The 16400-nt window shown below is 39.1% G+C and overlaps 1 long non-coding RNA gene across 11 annotated transcripts in view; it reads right to left on the bottom strand.

Moving 5' to 3' along the window:
- Positions 1-1146: 1146 nt before the first annotated feature.
- LOC115496199 (uncharacterized) overlaps positions 1147-16400 on the bottom strand; it is a 68600-nt gene continuing 53346 nt past the window's right edge. For 8 of the 11 annotated variants that reach the window (XR_012057278.1, XR_012057284.1, XR_012057285.1 and 5 more), the window contains 5 exons: positions 13451-13595; positions 12462-12540; positions 9990-10288; positions 9058-9086; positions 1147-7413 (listed from right to left, as the gene is read on the bottom strand). This is a non-coding gene — a long non-coding RNA (uncharacterized lncRNA). The remainder of the gene's footprint in view (positions 7414-9057; positions 9087-9989; positions 10289-12461; positions 12541-13450; positions 13596-16400) is intronic. The other 3 variants (XR_012057279.1, XR_012057287.1, XR_012057280.1) reach the window with 3 other exon arrangements.

The raw sequence follows: 16400 nt of genomic DNA, 5'->3' as shown, positions 1-16400 counted from the left end.
CAATCACTGATATTTTAGCTCTCTGACAGTTAAGAGCACAAGAACAGAGCAAATGCCAAGCTCAAATAAAATCTACACTGTCTAATTATCTAAGCCTGTAATGGCTGGAAGCTACCAAATTCAGACTCTGGGAGAGCCATTAGGACCTCTCCTCATTGGAAAAGATATTCTACCAAGAAACTCTGCCACAGGCACTAAAATGTTTACTAGTCTTAAAAATGAGAGTGATACAAAAAACAGGAATTACCTTCTCAAGGAGCAGAGTTTTAAATGGCTTAATGATGTCTTCCAAATTGCATTACAATGTTCATATATTTTTCTGAAATCTGATCATCACTAATTTTTGTGATTAATTTTAACAGAGGAAATCTCAACTGAGAGCATTTTGCAGAGCAATATTTTTCTAATTTTTCTTTTGTGCAGCATCTGCTGTTGCTGTGCTGTCATCTTCGTTATGTTTTTCATTGTCTATGTGCCATAATGTAATTAGTTAGTTCAACATCATCTGTGCTATTAGATGAGATGTTTCTATGGTAAGTTAACATAGTTCTGTGTAATTGGTAGATTTCAGCAGTAGGCATGAATGTATCCATCAACTTTAGGTCGATTTGAGTCCACAAGATTTAAATTCACTTGGCATACATTATCCTAGAAGACTGTTAATTTTGGCTGAATGGATAAAAAACACAATGCAGAAGAAAATCTGGCTGCTTATATTGCAGTACTGTTGGAGTCAGGGAAGGGAAAGCATAAAATTGCTGGCTTAGTAGTTGCAATCTGAATGTCTGGAAAATGTTACAGCCTGGAATCGAAATAATTCTTAAACCTAGATGTTCCCCTAAGATACCAGGTAGTCCAGAATTCATCGGAGTTATCTCTCCATTCAGGAAAAGAGTCTTGGTTCTCTCCCTAAATACTGCATTCTTATGGGACCTCTAGGTTCTCTCCCTGAGTAGTGCATACCTAAGGGACTTTTCCTTTCCTCATTAGGGAGAAATGTTGAGGCTGCTGTTCTGAGATCTTCCATGCGGCACTTTGCTAATCCATGTGTCTTGCAACTACACCTTTTGAACAAACAAACTTCTAAAACAAACCCTCTGACCCCAGTCTGTCCAGAAACAGCAATGAAAAATCAACAGCCATTCCTTATTTTAAAGTAATGCATCCTTTTACTCACATAGGATCTTCTGGTTCAGGCCTCAATCAATTTAAAAATGTGACTGGATTAAGTATTTAAGTTGGATATCCAGTGATACGGCAGAGTCACATCCTGGCAGAAGCTGGGAAGAATCCTGGATGAATTCACTCCTAGCATTCTTTTCTGAGCAGTAGACAGTACTGTTTGCCCAAAAGAGTAAGATAAGTTATGTTTAGAAATATGTGTATAGATTTTAACTTGCTTATAAATACATGTGTGACTTTATTTACAGGAACCCAGAACCATGGGAGGTAATTAGTAAACACAGTTTGCTTAGGTAAGGGCTGGCAAGACCCTTTTATCATCACTGTATCTATAACTTAGGACAGAAGCCAAATAATATAAATGTCAGTAATTACGTATATATATTTATATTAACAATAAAGTCCACTTTTGAAAGAGCTAAGGCTGTATTTGTAATGACATCATGTGGCTGAAATTATGTTCACCAATTTGTCCTGAGCTCATGAGAAATTGATGCATTACCACAAACCAGCAGTAGCAGCAAGTCCTGCAAGTGGGTTCTGTGACTACAGGCAAGATATCAGACTTTGAATTTACATATAATTTTTGTTTAAAATTGAAACTCTTGAAAGGCCTCTAGAATATGTGTATGTAATAACAAGTTCATTTAAAAAAACTGGACATGCTATGTGAATTTTGAAGGAGGGCTTTACATTCCACAGTCTATAGGCATTTTTTAGGCAAATCAGTTAACGTTGATTTGCTACTCTTAAACATATACTGACAATTGATTTTTGTGGTGACATACCTGTAGTGATATTTTGTCTCAAATATTAATATTTTTATGATTCATATGACTCCATCTTTAACAGGGAAAAAAAAGTCCTTTGACAAATACCTAATATAAACTCATATAGAACTTACCCTTTGGGGTAAAAAAATGTTTTCTTCACAGATACTTTTATAGGACTGGCATTAATATGTTGCCTCTTTTCACTAGTCACTGTAACAAATGGAAGGGCGGGACAGCACAATTTGGTGCTGTTTGGAAGGCCCAAATTCTAGGTAAAAGTAGTCACCATGCTACTTTAAATTTACACTACAAAAAAAGATCAACTGGAAAGGAATTAAAATAAAAATCTGACTCAATCAGCTGACCAAAATGCACTTACCTAATGCAGAGGTACACATTTATAACATTATCATTTATGCAATGTGTTGCAATGAAAAATGAAAACTTAACTCTAGCTTTTATTATCTAATTAATTAGCCAAGTAACTTTAAATATGCAGAAAAAAATAAATAGTATATTTTCCCTGAGTGAATAAATAGCATGTTTAGTATTTTTTCATGGTGTTATCCACACAAAATACCTTTATAATTGCACTGAAATTATTTTCAAAGATGTGTGTCCAGTAGCAAGTCCTGTGTAATTAGAATATCTGAGTGTTTCCAGGAAATTAATTATTTACATGTAGCTGATTGCAATGGAGAAGTACGTCTGATATCTTTATGAAGTTCCCATGATCTCTGAACAATGCTGTAATGTACAGAAAAGTCCATGACCAATGTTTTCTGCCTATTTTGCTCTATTCACAGAGAAGACGTCTGGCTTGGGCTACAGTAAACCAATGCAGGAACATTTGCTTGAGCTGTTTTCTCTGTAGGTCTTCAGGGGACGTTCTCAACCTAAAACTTCACAGGGTCTTGTGTGATACATCATTAATGGGAAGGCACAGGTTTAGCTAATCCATCTAGATGTTTGTGGTGACTGCTTCTGGTGGAAATTTGACACTGGGCATTGTTTCAAAAAGCTGAAAGAAAGCAAGGTACAGGCTGAGCACTGAAACCCACGGATCACAGAGATCCCCTCTTGAAGTTGTCTTTTTAATTTAAGGGCTACCAGCAATGGCATGAGAAAATGGAGGGTTACAAAAATGAAGAGGAAGAGCAGCCTGGTGACTTCTGTCTGGCAGAAATGCCTCTATCGTATTTGATTTGAAATTTACATAGATGCCTGCAGTTATGACACAACTGTCACTTTAAGTTCACTTAACTGGACATGAAACAATAATGACAAAGAATCAGAATGACAGTTCTCCTTCTATTCTGCAGTGAGGTTCTTCGTATCTCAATTCTGCAACATTTCTTCTGTTCACTCCACCAGACAAATGTGCTTCTGTTATTATGATTTCTCTGGCTTGGTGCAGCATTGATAAAATGAAGAAGGAGAGTTTCTAGGCTTTTATTTAGTTTTACAGCCATACCATTACCAAAGAAAGAGTTTCTTATTAACAGTTTTTAACATTAACTCTTTAATAGCTACCTTCCTGATGTAATCCATTATTTAAAAACATTAAATTGCATAAGAATATTACATTATTTTTCATATAAAAATATAGCTTTCTACTCCTAGGTTATTTTTCATAACTGGAGGGACTACTATACTCCATGACCATAACTCTTTTTATCATTCTACTATGATTCAGTAGCTTTTCCTGTCTTATAAACAATCTTACAATTAAGAGCTAATGTTAATGGAATAGATTGTTGTCATAGGATAATGGTTTCCTGCTGCTAGATAAATGCTGTGGCAATGCTAGGACATTTATTGAAAGTAATGGTGAAGACAAAGCTAAGAGATTTATTTTTAAAGCAGGTGCCACAGATCCAGTGACACCATTCTGTTAAAATTGTTTTATTTCTATTTCACTAAGAGACTGATGAAGATGGAAGAATTTTGCCTGGTGTATGCAAGTGCAGCAAAGTGACAGTGGCTCATTTCACTGTAACTGAATAAGCTGCATTGCACTTGGCTTGGGAAGAGATTTATTGTGTGGCTCATCCAATCAGAAAACAGTTTATCCATTAACTACGGCTTTCAAATATGTTGTATTTCCATGAACAAGATGGGGCTTGATGCTTTCTTTCACAGAAAGAGTTATACAGGCTTTACAGAAAAGGAGGGAAGTGGGGCCCTTTGGTGCTTGTTCCACCAGTCATTCCAGAAGCTCCCCCTTTCCTCCGTGCCGCAGGGATGGCAGGCTGGGGAGAGTGAACCTGTCTCTAGTGTGCTCCCCTCCTCCTAAAACAATGGTTCTTGTCTCCCTTCTGCATTGGAGGTTGTTGTTTTAGTGTTAAGAATTCAGAAATAGCAGCATTGTTCTTACCAGCACTGCTGTGCAGAGGGTGGACAGCAAAGTTTTTGTGTAGTCTAGTGTTTCCTTTGTCTTTGCATTGACAGGTTCTCAAGGTTTTGGAAAATATGCCTTCCTCCTTTTCCATGATTTTCAAAATTACTCACCCCTAAATTCTCCAGCAGAGAACTGTGAAAAGCAGAGCTTGTAGAGCTTCATAGGCCCTCTATCTGCTCTTGTGGAATTGTAATAAAACACCTTGATTGCCCCAAATATACAGATCCTACAAAACTGGAGTCAGTTGTCAGGAAGTACATGGAATCCATTCAATTCAATGAGCTTTCTCTGGACAGATATGCCCTAATTGCCTGACTTAGGCTTCAACAAATCCTTTGTCTTTTCTTTTGAACTGTGAAGCAGCTATTCCAAGTGGCAGTGCTGTAGCTATGACAGCTTGAGGATACTCCACAAATAATAAAAACTATGATCCCTTCCTACAAACTCTGATCATTCTGCAGCATCTTTAAAGCTGTGTTGTAAAAAAGTATAATGACTTTATATAACCATAAAGTCCCTGCTAGGGTTTCCTTAAGAAACAAACTAATTTTATGATTAAGGCCCATGGACCTTGACATCAAACCAGCAATTCACTGCTGCAAGGACTTACTACTCTCTGTAGCTGCTCAAAGCACAGTTCTGAATTAACTTCTAAGACCAGAGCTTGAAGGCAGTAAACAACTTTAACCTTTTCTTGACCCCAGACACATCTCACAAACAGGAATTCAGTAAATAAAAAATTTCACTTTAACCCATGTGCAGATATTCTGAGAACTACTTCATGCTTAAATTTCTGAGTTTTAAGAAAATGTTTATACTAACAAGTGGGCAAGCGTTACAGTACTTGTTCCAAAGGGCCAGCAGGTAAGGTTCATAGAGAAAAACAGAAATAGGAGAGACCTGCAATCATGACAGAATTAACCCTTGCAGCTGTGAGGTCTGTTGGGTCATCTGCAGAGCACAGAGTGCAGAGCTCCAGCAAATACATATTCTTCCAACTAAAACCTCCATAGCACCTGATATTCTGCTTGTGACTTCTGGTATCCATCTCCTTTCTGAAGTTTAGGATTCACAGGAACGATCTAGGAGATGGAGAATTTCCACATCTTTAAATCACTGGAGTCATTTACCTAAGTATCTTTAAGGATGTGACTGTACGCATTGTAAAGGCTCATGATTTTATTAAAATATTTAGTGTACCTCTTTAAAGTTCCAACTCTGGAATCGTGGTCTATATAGAAATCTGCTTTCAACTTTTTTAGTAGGAATTTTGAGTCTTCCTGGTTAGGTAAAACATTAGTTCTTAAAGATCAAGCAGAGACAAATAAAAATAATTTATTCCCATTTAGCATTTTATTAAAAAAAAAAACCCAAAACATTCTCCATTTGAACTAATAAATAGTGAGGAATCATGACTTCTAGATTTTTGGGATTGCCAGTACAGGAATCATATGTCCCATCACCACATACTGAATCTGCCCAAGAAATCTTCTGCAATTTAAGGAATTATTAAATCTATTTTGTTGATAGGTTTCTCCACATCACATGGGACTGCACTCAATCAATCAGTATTTCATTTCCATACCCCATACTGCTCCCCCAAGAGAGCCAGAATTCCCCATGTCAGTTATCCTATCCTAAGGCAGATCCCCAGCCTCTTGCAGCTCTTTGAACTAAAAAGGCTGGGTATATCCCACCTGGATATGGCCCAGATGCTTTATTTCTATTGCATGAGATGATTAATTATGTGGTTTCTTTCTGTTTGTCTGATAGAAGCTGAGGTAAGAGAATGATGGTTGCTTAGTGCACTGTTATTAAAAAGCTGCTTTTGATAGCCCTGAACAGGCTTGAGTTGTGTGCTACAACTAATCATAAAGCTGCTTGCTTGGAAATGTAATGCTTGTTAATAGTACACTGTACTTTTATAAGTAAACGAAATTTTGATTGGCTAGAGTTTAACTATAATCAGTAATTAAGGGTCAGCCATCCAGTAAACTCATTAGTTTACACCAATTACATTTGGTATAGTAACTAATGATTTCAGGGATCAAGCCATTTATTTCTAAGCTTTCAAAGTATAATTATTGTGTAAATCAGATAGAGTGTAAATCTTTTCCATACGTTTTGGTTGGTAATTGAGAAATAAAATGGTTTCCAAATGTATTCTCTGTCCAGTTTTTGTTCTGCAGTAGATCTCTCTGGGGACTCTTTAAAGTATATGGAAAAGGTGATGTCAACAGAAGTGTACGCTGGGCAAACTGAAACAGGATTAATTAATAGAGATGAAAGAGAAAAGCCAGCCCCTTGCAAATCATAGTCCAGGTCTCAACTTGGACCTTACACCTTAAAATGATAGTTTACAATCTTAAGCGTGAGTCACACAGATTGACAAGTATTCAAAATAGAAGAGAATTAAAAGTCCTTTATGTTTAATGTATAAGGGCCTTTCCAATATGCAGTCTTTAAGATGGTGTAATCTCTGGAGCATTTTGCTTTGAAGTTTAATATGTAGCTCCTCACATCCACAGAACATTTTCAACACGTTAAACAAATTAGTCTCTGGTTACAGAAGTTTTTAGATATTTACAAGTTGCCGTTTAACTAAATTTAATATGTGCCAGCGAAGTTGCTCATGCACTTGTTCATTTAGAAAAATGCACGTTTGGAATGATTAATAAATAAACCAGCCTTTCCTATGCCTTCAACTTTGGTGTTTATTTGAAAGCAATTTACTTTAAAAAGACATTAATATCCCTAGAATTATTATTAGAGTAATTGCTTTTACTCTTCTTGGAACACACATTTTTTCTCATTTCCCTTCAGCTCAGACAGCTTTTGACTCAGATATAAACTTCCTATTATTATTCCCCACTCCCCACCCCAAAAATGAAGAATAGGAATTATACACTTTTCACTAAGGAATAATTAATTTGTCTCAAGTATTAGAACAGAGAATTGTAGAATGACTTTGAATGGTAGTCTCTAAGGAATAGCATTGTTTGTTCTCTTCAGCCTTTAATGAGCTTTAGTAAATGGCCAGGAAAAATTACCTTCTTTCTGTAATATGAGAGAAGCGAAGAATGAAGGAAGCTATAGAATCTCGAGGAGAAAAGGAGCAGCCACACACACACACACGCACACACCCTGTACCACATCACTTCTAATGGTTAGAGTTCTTCTTTGGAACTGAGCACTAGAGCTCTAGTTTTCCATTACAGTTAAAACATATAATGTTCCTAATATTTTTGTAGGAAAGAAAATTCCTGGATGTCTCCCACACACTGACAGTATCTGGCTTATACTGGGGGACAACTGCCTATAGCTGAGTTCTGGAAGTCATTCTGGCTTTCTCTGTTTTGGCATTGATTTTGTATTTTAAGACTCTTTAGTCTATTTTTATTGTATTTCCACCTTTAAAAGCAATTTGTCTTGTAATGCTCCAGTGTGCTGCCCTGTCTTTTAATAGAATTCTTTTCCCTCCACCACATATTTGCTGCCATGCCTGTCCAGACCAGTAACTGAGGCAGCACTGGCAGGTGTGTGTTTCAACTACAGCTACAAACCTGCCACCGTGGATAACAGAGTGGAGGAGCACACTTCCCTCCCCTCCAGTCTCCACATGTCCTCACTATGTCAAATCAGTGGTGCTGAGGCAGCTCCATGGCTGCTCTGGGGTATGAGGGAACTGACCCATGGCAGCCAAGTGAGCTCAGCACAGCTCCAAAAGGATCTTGTTGAGCAGAGTCTTTCTCCAGTCCATCCTGTTGGAGCTGTTCCAGCTCATATGGAATAATTAAATGGATTAAATTGATTGTTCTGTGTGGTTGTTCTCAAAGCACTACTGACAGCAAGAAACCTGGGGTTTGCTACTGTCTTCCAGGGAATACCTCCATGCTTGCATTTAAGTATTGACTGGGGCAGGCCCTGGCAGACGTGGTTTCCCCAGGCAGGTGAGTGTCTCCACTTCAAGACTGAAAAGTCAAGCTCAAGCTTTCCCACTTAAAGGGCTCAGGTCACGCTCCTCATAGAAGAGTTGATAATCTCTTGGGCAGGGTGCAAATTCAAGGGGCAAGAGATTCAAGTTCAAACTGCCTCAGGCACAGCCTAAATACAAGTCTCCCATATCCTGGCTGCACTGCACCAGGAGACCAAACCACAAAGCTCAGGAGAGGAAGATGGGCACAGGAGCAAGGAGGAGAGACGTGCAAAAGGCGACAGTGCTGTCATTATTATTCTGTGAGAAAAACCTGGCACAGGTGTGCAGTTCCTAGAAAGCGGCAGAGCAAGTGTGGTAAGTAAAGCAACACACAGTGTTACAACACCTTAGTCTGATTGTGGCTTTGGATAATGGGAGGTGCTCTCATGGCAGACATCAGATTGCTGACTAGAGCTCAGGGTCACAAGGGATGTGAAGAGAGATGATGAAAGTGGGGAGAGCTGCCTGGACCCATCCCAGATATTCAGGGAAAAGATAAAAATAAAAAGTGGCTGCCAAAGTAAAAATAATTTCTACAGTGGTCTCTTTTCAGTGCAATTGTTGGAGAAGAATAAATGGAGAAAGATGGTTGAAAGATAGATAGGAGACAGTGAGAAAGGGACTAGTAAGTAAGGCAGAAATGTTGGAAAGAAGACAAAGAGGAAGAAACATCAGAGAGCAACAGGAAGATTGGACAAAGAAAATGGAAAAAAAACGTTACTTACCAAGACACTTCACCTCTCATTGCTTCAATCTGCTGGCAATAAAATAATAACAGTAAGAGCATCACAGAGCATTGCAGTGACTTTGAACTCCATAAATATTTAGGAGACATTTAAGTGTCCTGTTGATTGGGATTGTGTTAAAAAGAGAGCAGGAAAATTTAAGAAAATATTTTGACATTGGGCTATCAGGAGGAAAAAAAGGAACAGGACTTACATGCTTAATTTTATATGTGTAACGAAGTATTAAAACCCACACCCAGAACACTTATGCTTCTTAATAGTAGAAAAAAACTGAGCCTTTTTCAGACCAGAAAGAACACATGGTTTAAGGCATGCAGCCGCTCTTTCTTCAGTAACAACCCACTGTACCTCCTATAATTTATTTCTCCCAAGATTCATTTGAACATCTGCAGTATCATTATTTGAGTTTGTTATACTATTAGCTTTAAAATTTTATAAGCCATACAGTAGGATAGGTGACAAGTTGAAAAGTTAAGGAGGGTTAATTTAAAAGTTTTAAAGCAAAGCTATTTTTGAGTTATATAAGTAAAAAAAAAAAAGCATCTGAATCCAAACTTCCATGGTTACATTTAAGTAACTCAGAAACTGCTGAAAGGATTTTCTTCGAACTTCACTCAAGACAAATCCCTCTGGGCTAAGACCAAGCATGAGAATTTAACTCAAAAGGTGATTGTTGTCTGAAGGGAGTTTTCTTTTTCCTTTTTTTGTTCCCTTCCCTTTTTTTGCTTGTTTTGTTTTAAATGTTGTGAAAAAAATAAATAGCACTAAAAAAAAAGTAAGGGTCTGGAGTGTAACTGTTTCATACCCATTTTGTCATTATAGTAAGAAAGATGCTGTGTGTAAAACTATCTTTTCATTAAAAGCAGACCTCCTGATTTGCCTTCAGCCCTTCTAGCAGCCTTGGTACCCACCTCTAGCGAGCATTTGATAATGCTGTAACTGGTGGCTGACCAGAGAAGTATCAAGCTGGACTCTCAGCCCCATCTGCAGCTCCTCTGCATGCCCCAGCAGCTCGGAGCAGCTCTGATACTGAGGATTCTCCCTACCAGGAAGCCTTCCGAGAGCAGCACTCTTCCCTTTGCTTCCCCATCCCCAGTTCATGGCAGGTGAAGCGTGCTCTGGATGCTGACCCAAACCATGTCTCCATTTCTCACTGCTCTAAGATTTGGAAGGCAAGAAAGGCAGCCAGCAGTCAGGCTTTTCTCACTCACTGTTTAAAAAAAAAAAAAAAAAAGAAAAAAAAAGAGGCAGTGGAATTTTTTTTCTCCTTTTCATTTCAACTCTCTCCCACATTTTGGTTTCTACAAATTGTCCCAGGGCAGACAAGAGCCTTTCCCTCCCCCTTTTACCAGACTTGTTTCTGATTCTCTGGCAGCACATCCCAGTTACTCACTCGTTTGTTTGTTTTTCCATTTGCAACTTTTGCCCCCTCCAAAGAGCTGGCTTGCCCAGGGAAATTACAGTAACTTATTTCATTGCAAATGCATTCAGAAAGGCATTTTAATTGTTTATTTTAATTTAGAGCAGCATCCACATTTGGAATTTGTGAAAAACTGAAGGGGAATGTTTAGAATGTATTTGCTACAATAATTCACCACACTTAACCCAGGCAACTCAGATATATGCAGAATCACCTTCCCTTGCCCCTTTTCCATATACATGACCCGGATTAAAAGCTGCTTTGGGCAAGGACTAACCCATTGTTTGTGTCCCTAATACAATGTGGCAATACTGTAACACCTAGGGATTTATTTCAGGAGATTCTGATTTTGGAACCAATATTCATGTTTCCTGATGACTGCTAACAGTGAACAGTGGGAAATATAGCTGAAATGGGCACACGGAGATGCATCAGGAATCCATAGTTTTAGATTCAGTTCTTTGTTTTAATTTTGGGGAAGTCTATTGTGGCAAAACAGAGAGGCCTTTGAGTTGATATCAGGATGTGGTAGCCTGCTGCAGAGGGATAAGCACCTCCTGAAAGCTTGCAGCTGTACCACCCTACAGGCACAGGCAAATTTTGGAAGCGTTGGAAAAAACAGAGAAACTTTTAAAAACAAATCACAATATTTAAGCAATCAGAAAGCTTTTCCATTCATAAATGTCCCATCTACTCTCCACCACCAAATTCTGGGTATCATTTTTCAGTCAGCAATTGGCATTCAGCACTTCTAGCTGTCTGCTGCTATCTCATTCATACAGCTTTTTCATTGCAGGTCAATATTATCTGACTAGGCTCAGATTAAATCTTAATACACCGTTCATCTGAAAACACCAACTCCAAGCACATTGAAAAATTGCAAACATAAACAGTATAGTTTTCATGGATGAGAATCTATTAAAATGTTTTCCAAATTGAAGAGTAGCAGGAAAAAGAGGAATGTGAAGTTATGATCACAGAAGAGAATGCCCCTTTTTCAGCCAGGATTTTACGTAAGAGTGAGAACAAATGTGGCAAAGAGAAGAAAGGTTTGTCTCCTCACTTCTGCTTCTCTAGCAAAGATGATTTTCACATCAGCCATGGTAAAATTAGACAGAGGAATAGCAGATCTGAATATTGTATGGGAAGATGTGAAATGAGGAAGAGTTCAGTGCAGTAATGGCAAAGTATAATGAAGGCAAATGGAAAGTAAGAGCTGAAACTGGAGGAGATGAACTGAAGGAGCCTAATATGAAGACCCAAGTTTAATTAATAAAGACAGGCAGAGCAAGCTGAACAGAGAAGACTCATTTAAAATGTCAAAATATATCTTTACTTCTGGCAGCTAAAGTAAAAATAAAGGCAATATCTGTACATGGAAGTCGAGGGGTGCAAGATTGGCTTCAAGGATGGGAGTGCTGTGAAAACCTGAGACTACAGGAAAGCTCCTCTCAGAGATGACAGCACTGGCACTGTTTCCAGCTCTTATTGCTGTCTTCCAAGAACCCAGCATACTGCTCCATTAGCAAAAGGGATCACAAATCACCTAATCTGCTTAAGCTAAGGCAGCCAGAGTCATTTCAGCTGGTGATGAACATGGATATGAGCTAACCAGGCCGGCTTTACTTGTAGTGCATTAGGGAATGCTTGCTTGGCCTCTTCTGATGACAGAGATACAAGGAGGGACCGGAGCAAGCAGCAAAATGTGGTGTGGTTTTCAGCTAGTAAAGGGTGTCTAAAAGCACTGGTGAAGATATTTGTTTGGACTAGGTGAACACATAAACATGAAGACTGGAACCAATATAATCTTAAGGTTGAATAAAACTCAAGGAAAAAGTTATCATCAGTAATACAGAGAGCACAAAAATATCATCTTTCTACATCTCACTGATATGAGTAAGGAACAATTGCACCAAGTGAATTGGTAGAGTTAGGAAGCACACAAAAAACTAAGTTTTCATACCAATAATTTACTCCTACCAGAGTGGTTCTGTTCTTCGAGGTAGGTGGATCGTGGGAAGTTTGTTTCACTTCAGCTATTCCTACAACAAATCAAAGAGAGAATAAGAATTTTAGTTCTAAAAGTGGAGATATTTTAGACACTTTAAAATAACATATTAAACTGAAGCATGGAAATATCCTCAGTAGCCACCCCTGTGTTGTTCCCTATAATTATAGCTGAGAATCACAAATACATGTGTTTTTGAGAGGCCACTCCTTCTGTATTTTTAGGAGGTCTGAAGCTCTAAAACTTTTGCCATTAACTTCATCTTCCCTGTTATAATTTATATTGAGGCCCTTAATATCTGACTCAGTAGGCCTCCTGTTGTTTAGTTTTCCACTATTTATCTCCTTATTTTGGCTGTCTGTCCTTCACATTTCTGTAAAATTCAGCTGAAACCAGTAGTTCCTGTTACTGGTACTTTGCATTGCAAAAATTAAGCAGTAGAATTTGCAATACCAGTCGTTCACAGAATATTCTTATACAGCACATAATTTGCCAACAGCTAAATTAATCTTGCTTCACAATGTGAGGCTGTGTACATGTGGTTTCTGATACAAAAGGCTCCAGTGAAATCAACAGTATGGGCATCATATTAACTCAGAACCAGCTTCTTCAGGTCCATGAGGCTTAGTCACGTGCCTGCTAATTTAGAGCTCAAAGGTAAGCAAGAATCTCAGCTCTCCTTTCTAAACAGTGTGAAGTTTCAATCCAATTTACCTTGTGTAGATGAAAACATAAATCAGTAGCTGGTCTCCACTGCACATACTAATTTAATGAGCTGGGGCTTTGACCACATGTGTGTACATGGAAACCTGAAAACCTTTCCCTCTATAGTGCATTAGGTTTGGATACTTGCCAAAGAACTATCTATAAGCTCAAGGGAATGGGGAAAGGCACTCTGGGCCACCAGTCAGCACCAAGGTCTAAAACAAGGCTATGAGACATACCAGCTGATGATCAGTTGAAGATATTCAAGAGCAGCTGCAAGTAGCACCAGAGCCCAGACAGCAGCCCCAAAACATATCTCAGGACAGTGTTTAGGGTCACCACAGCTCAGCTGGAAAGGGCTGGGTCCAGTACAACACAGAAGATCTGGAGGAAAGTTCCAAGAAGAGGGTGACACAAAGGTTTCCTCAGACCTACATTTTGGCTCATTGCCTAAGGCAATACAAAACAAAGCACATTTGGGTTTTTTTCCTAGTAGATCTTAAAAAAAAGGTGTGTAATGACAACTCTGTCAGAATGCAAAACGAAGTTTATAATAAAAAGACAGAGGATAAATATTCATGCACAGCCAAGTCTGCTTTGGCACCATTCACATTGTGTGACTTTAGTTGACCTGACAAGACTGTGACCTGAAATACAGACTCCCAAGACAGCAGTGTCTCCTCAACTTCTGTCTCCTCTCTGTCTTGTCCCAAAGACCACTGACCCAGAGGGATGAAGCCTTGCATTTATCATTCTCAGACCTCCATGCATCTGAGTCCATTCACAAACAGCTCCCTTCTGCAGTACTAGTCTAAATCAATTCTCTTCACACACTTGTCCAGGCAACAACTCATTCAGTCCCAAACTGTTCTTTCAGATGTGCAAAATAGTGAAAATAGACTTCTCTGAGATGATGTTCCTGAGCAGATAATCTTAAAAACATGACTACCAATGTCAGGTCTTTGGCTTCACAGAGAAAATCAAGATAAAGCCAGGAAAAAGCAAAATAAAGGCAATGGCTATGGGTACAGCATGGAAAACCAAAATGCTGCTGAACATCAATTCATCATACAATCAGAGATTGCAAGGCACATTCAGATAGGGCTAGTACTGGTCACCTCTGGTTATGGTTACACTCCTCTCTCTACCACAAGAAGAATGAAATCAATGTCAGATTTTTGCTTAGGTGTCAAAGGAAAAACAAAATTATATTAATCATCTCTGAGAATGTGAACAACAGAATTAGTAATTTATGCCTAAAATTAATTTAAAATCATGTTTATCTTAGCTTATCAAATCATACTTACTAAATGGAAAAAATTAGAAGTTCTGTGATGTGAGAACAAGTTAGACTAGGAATGGATTGTCAGGACATCCCCAGCCTGTGGGATGGGATGGGAGGGCCATCTGCTATTAACATCTAGGAAACCTACTTCTGGTGGAAAGTTTACTTGCAGCCTCTGTCTTTGTTAGAGTAACAGACTTTGGTTCTTATTGCTCTGGTTCTATCCATAACTTTGGTTCAGAGTGCCTCAAATCTAGGCCTTGTGAGGACCCAAGCTCACTGCCCTCTAAAAGGGGGTGGTCCTCTGTGCTGGGGTCTCTTGGTGGAGTCATGCTGAAATCAAAATAACTTCACACAGGCCACAGGAATCCCTTCTGCCAGGTCCCAGAACATAGTACAAATAACACTTGTCTAGAAAACACACACAGGTTTTCTGCCTTGAAGAAAAGCCAGCAGAAACAATTTGATTATATTTCTCTCTTAGCTACATGAGAGTGTAATTTATTTTTGCATATTTTCATATGCAAAGTCACACTGGACCCAACAGTGCAAGTATCCCCTTCATTCTGTTGGTGATTTCTTATTAGAAATGTTACCAGAAGGTAAACACAATGTACAGGAAGGTTTGCTGCAAAGTAATGAGGTTTCAATACCGTACCACATCATACCGACAACGCAGAAATATTTTAACAGGTTAAGAATATTTTTAGTAATTACAAAGAAACTGAAAGAAAAAGCATTCCCCTTAAGCTGACTACATACATTTTATACAGAAAGAGACAAGATACAAGACCATGAAAATTGTACAGACACAAATATTGAGATGTATCTGAAAGGCAGAAAAATATATTAAAATGATCGTTGATTGAGCAACATGGAAAAAATTCTCTCAGCAGGAAAAACCAGATTTTTACAGGTCTTTGAGAAAGCAGAACAGAAACTGTTTGTGTGGCAATACATAACACCTTCCCCTGAAATTTTACAGCCACGTCTAGATATTGATGACTGTCTCTTTTGATATAGCTACTATTGTTTGGGGTTTTTATACAGATAGAGAAACTAGGTTTCCAGAATGACCAAGAGACTTTTCTAAGGTCAAACAATAAGTCAGGGACAGACAGAAACAGACTAGTTCTTCCCAATCTTACTCTCAGTCTACCCCATTAACAGATTGTACAACCATGAAAAATGATCTCTTCCCTGTGAAAAGGTAGATTTTGCAAGGAAGATAACAAGTTCCACCCGTCTCTCCAGCTGATACTAGCAATAGTGAAAATTTCATTCTGCAGAAAAACTGCCGATGCAGCACTTGTAAAAAACCTCTAAATTCATGTGCAGATCAGAAACTGCCGGAGCGCTTTCAACAGCTGCAGCTACCACACACTTGCAGAGAGTCATTTGAACTCATCAGATCTGACTGTGGGACAGACAGCAAAGCCCAGATGGCTCGGCGGTACACAAAGCCCTCAGCCTCACGGGGGATGAGGCACGGCGGGCCTGGGGCCCCGCACATTTTCTGGGCGCCAGGTTAGGATGGAGAGCCCAGAGCGGCAGCCCCAGCGGCCGCCCGCGCTGCCGCTGAACGGGGGACGCCGGCAGGACACACACACACGTGCAAGCGTTTAAATAGTTGTTATTGGGGACTACACGAAAGCCTACAATAGACATTTTGCCTTGGGATGTTTTCACTGCTCTGTTGCAAAAAAAGCAATAAAAATATGTGCTAGTCTGAGGGCTCTTTTTCTTGCTTAACCAGCCCCTTTATTATTGCCCAGCGTCTCTCGGTACATACCCTTTCTCCTGACAAGCCTGTACTGCTCCAAAGGGCAAGGCTCGTATCTCAGGCAGGGGTTCCCGACACGCGTTTTCCCGCGCCTGCCTTCACTCTAGGTCAGACTGCGATG

The sequence above is a fragment of the Taeniopygia guttata genome, chromosome 8 (genome assembly GCF_048771995.1).
Source record: "Taeniopygia guttata chromosome 8, bTaeGut7.mat, whole genome shotgun sequence".
Lineage (NCBI taxonomy): Eukaryota > Metazoa > Chordata > Aves > Passeriformes > Estrildidae > Taeniopygia > Taeniopygia guttata.
The sequence above is the reverse complement of the archived record's forward strand: the minus strand, read 5'-3'. Positions and strand labels throughout refer to the sequence as shown.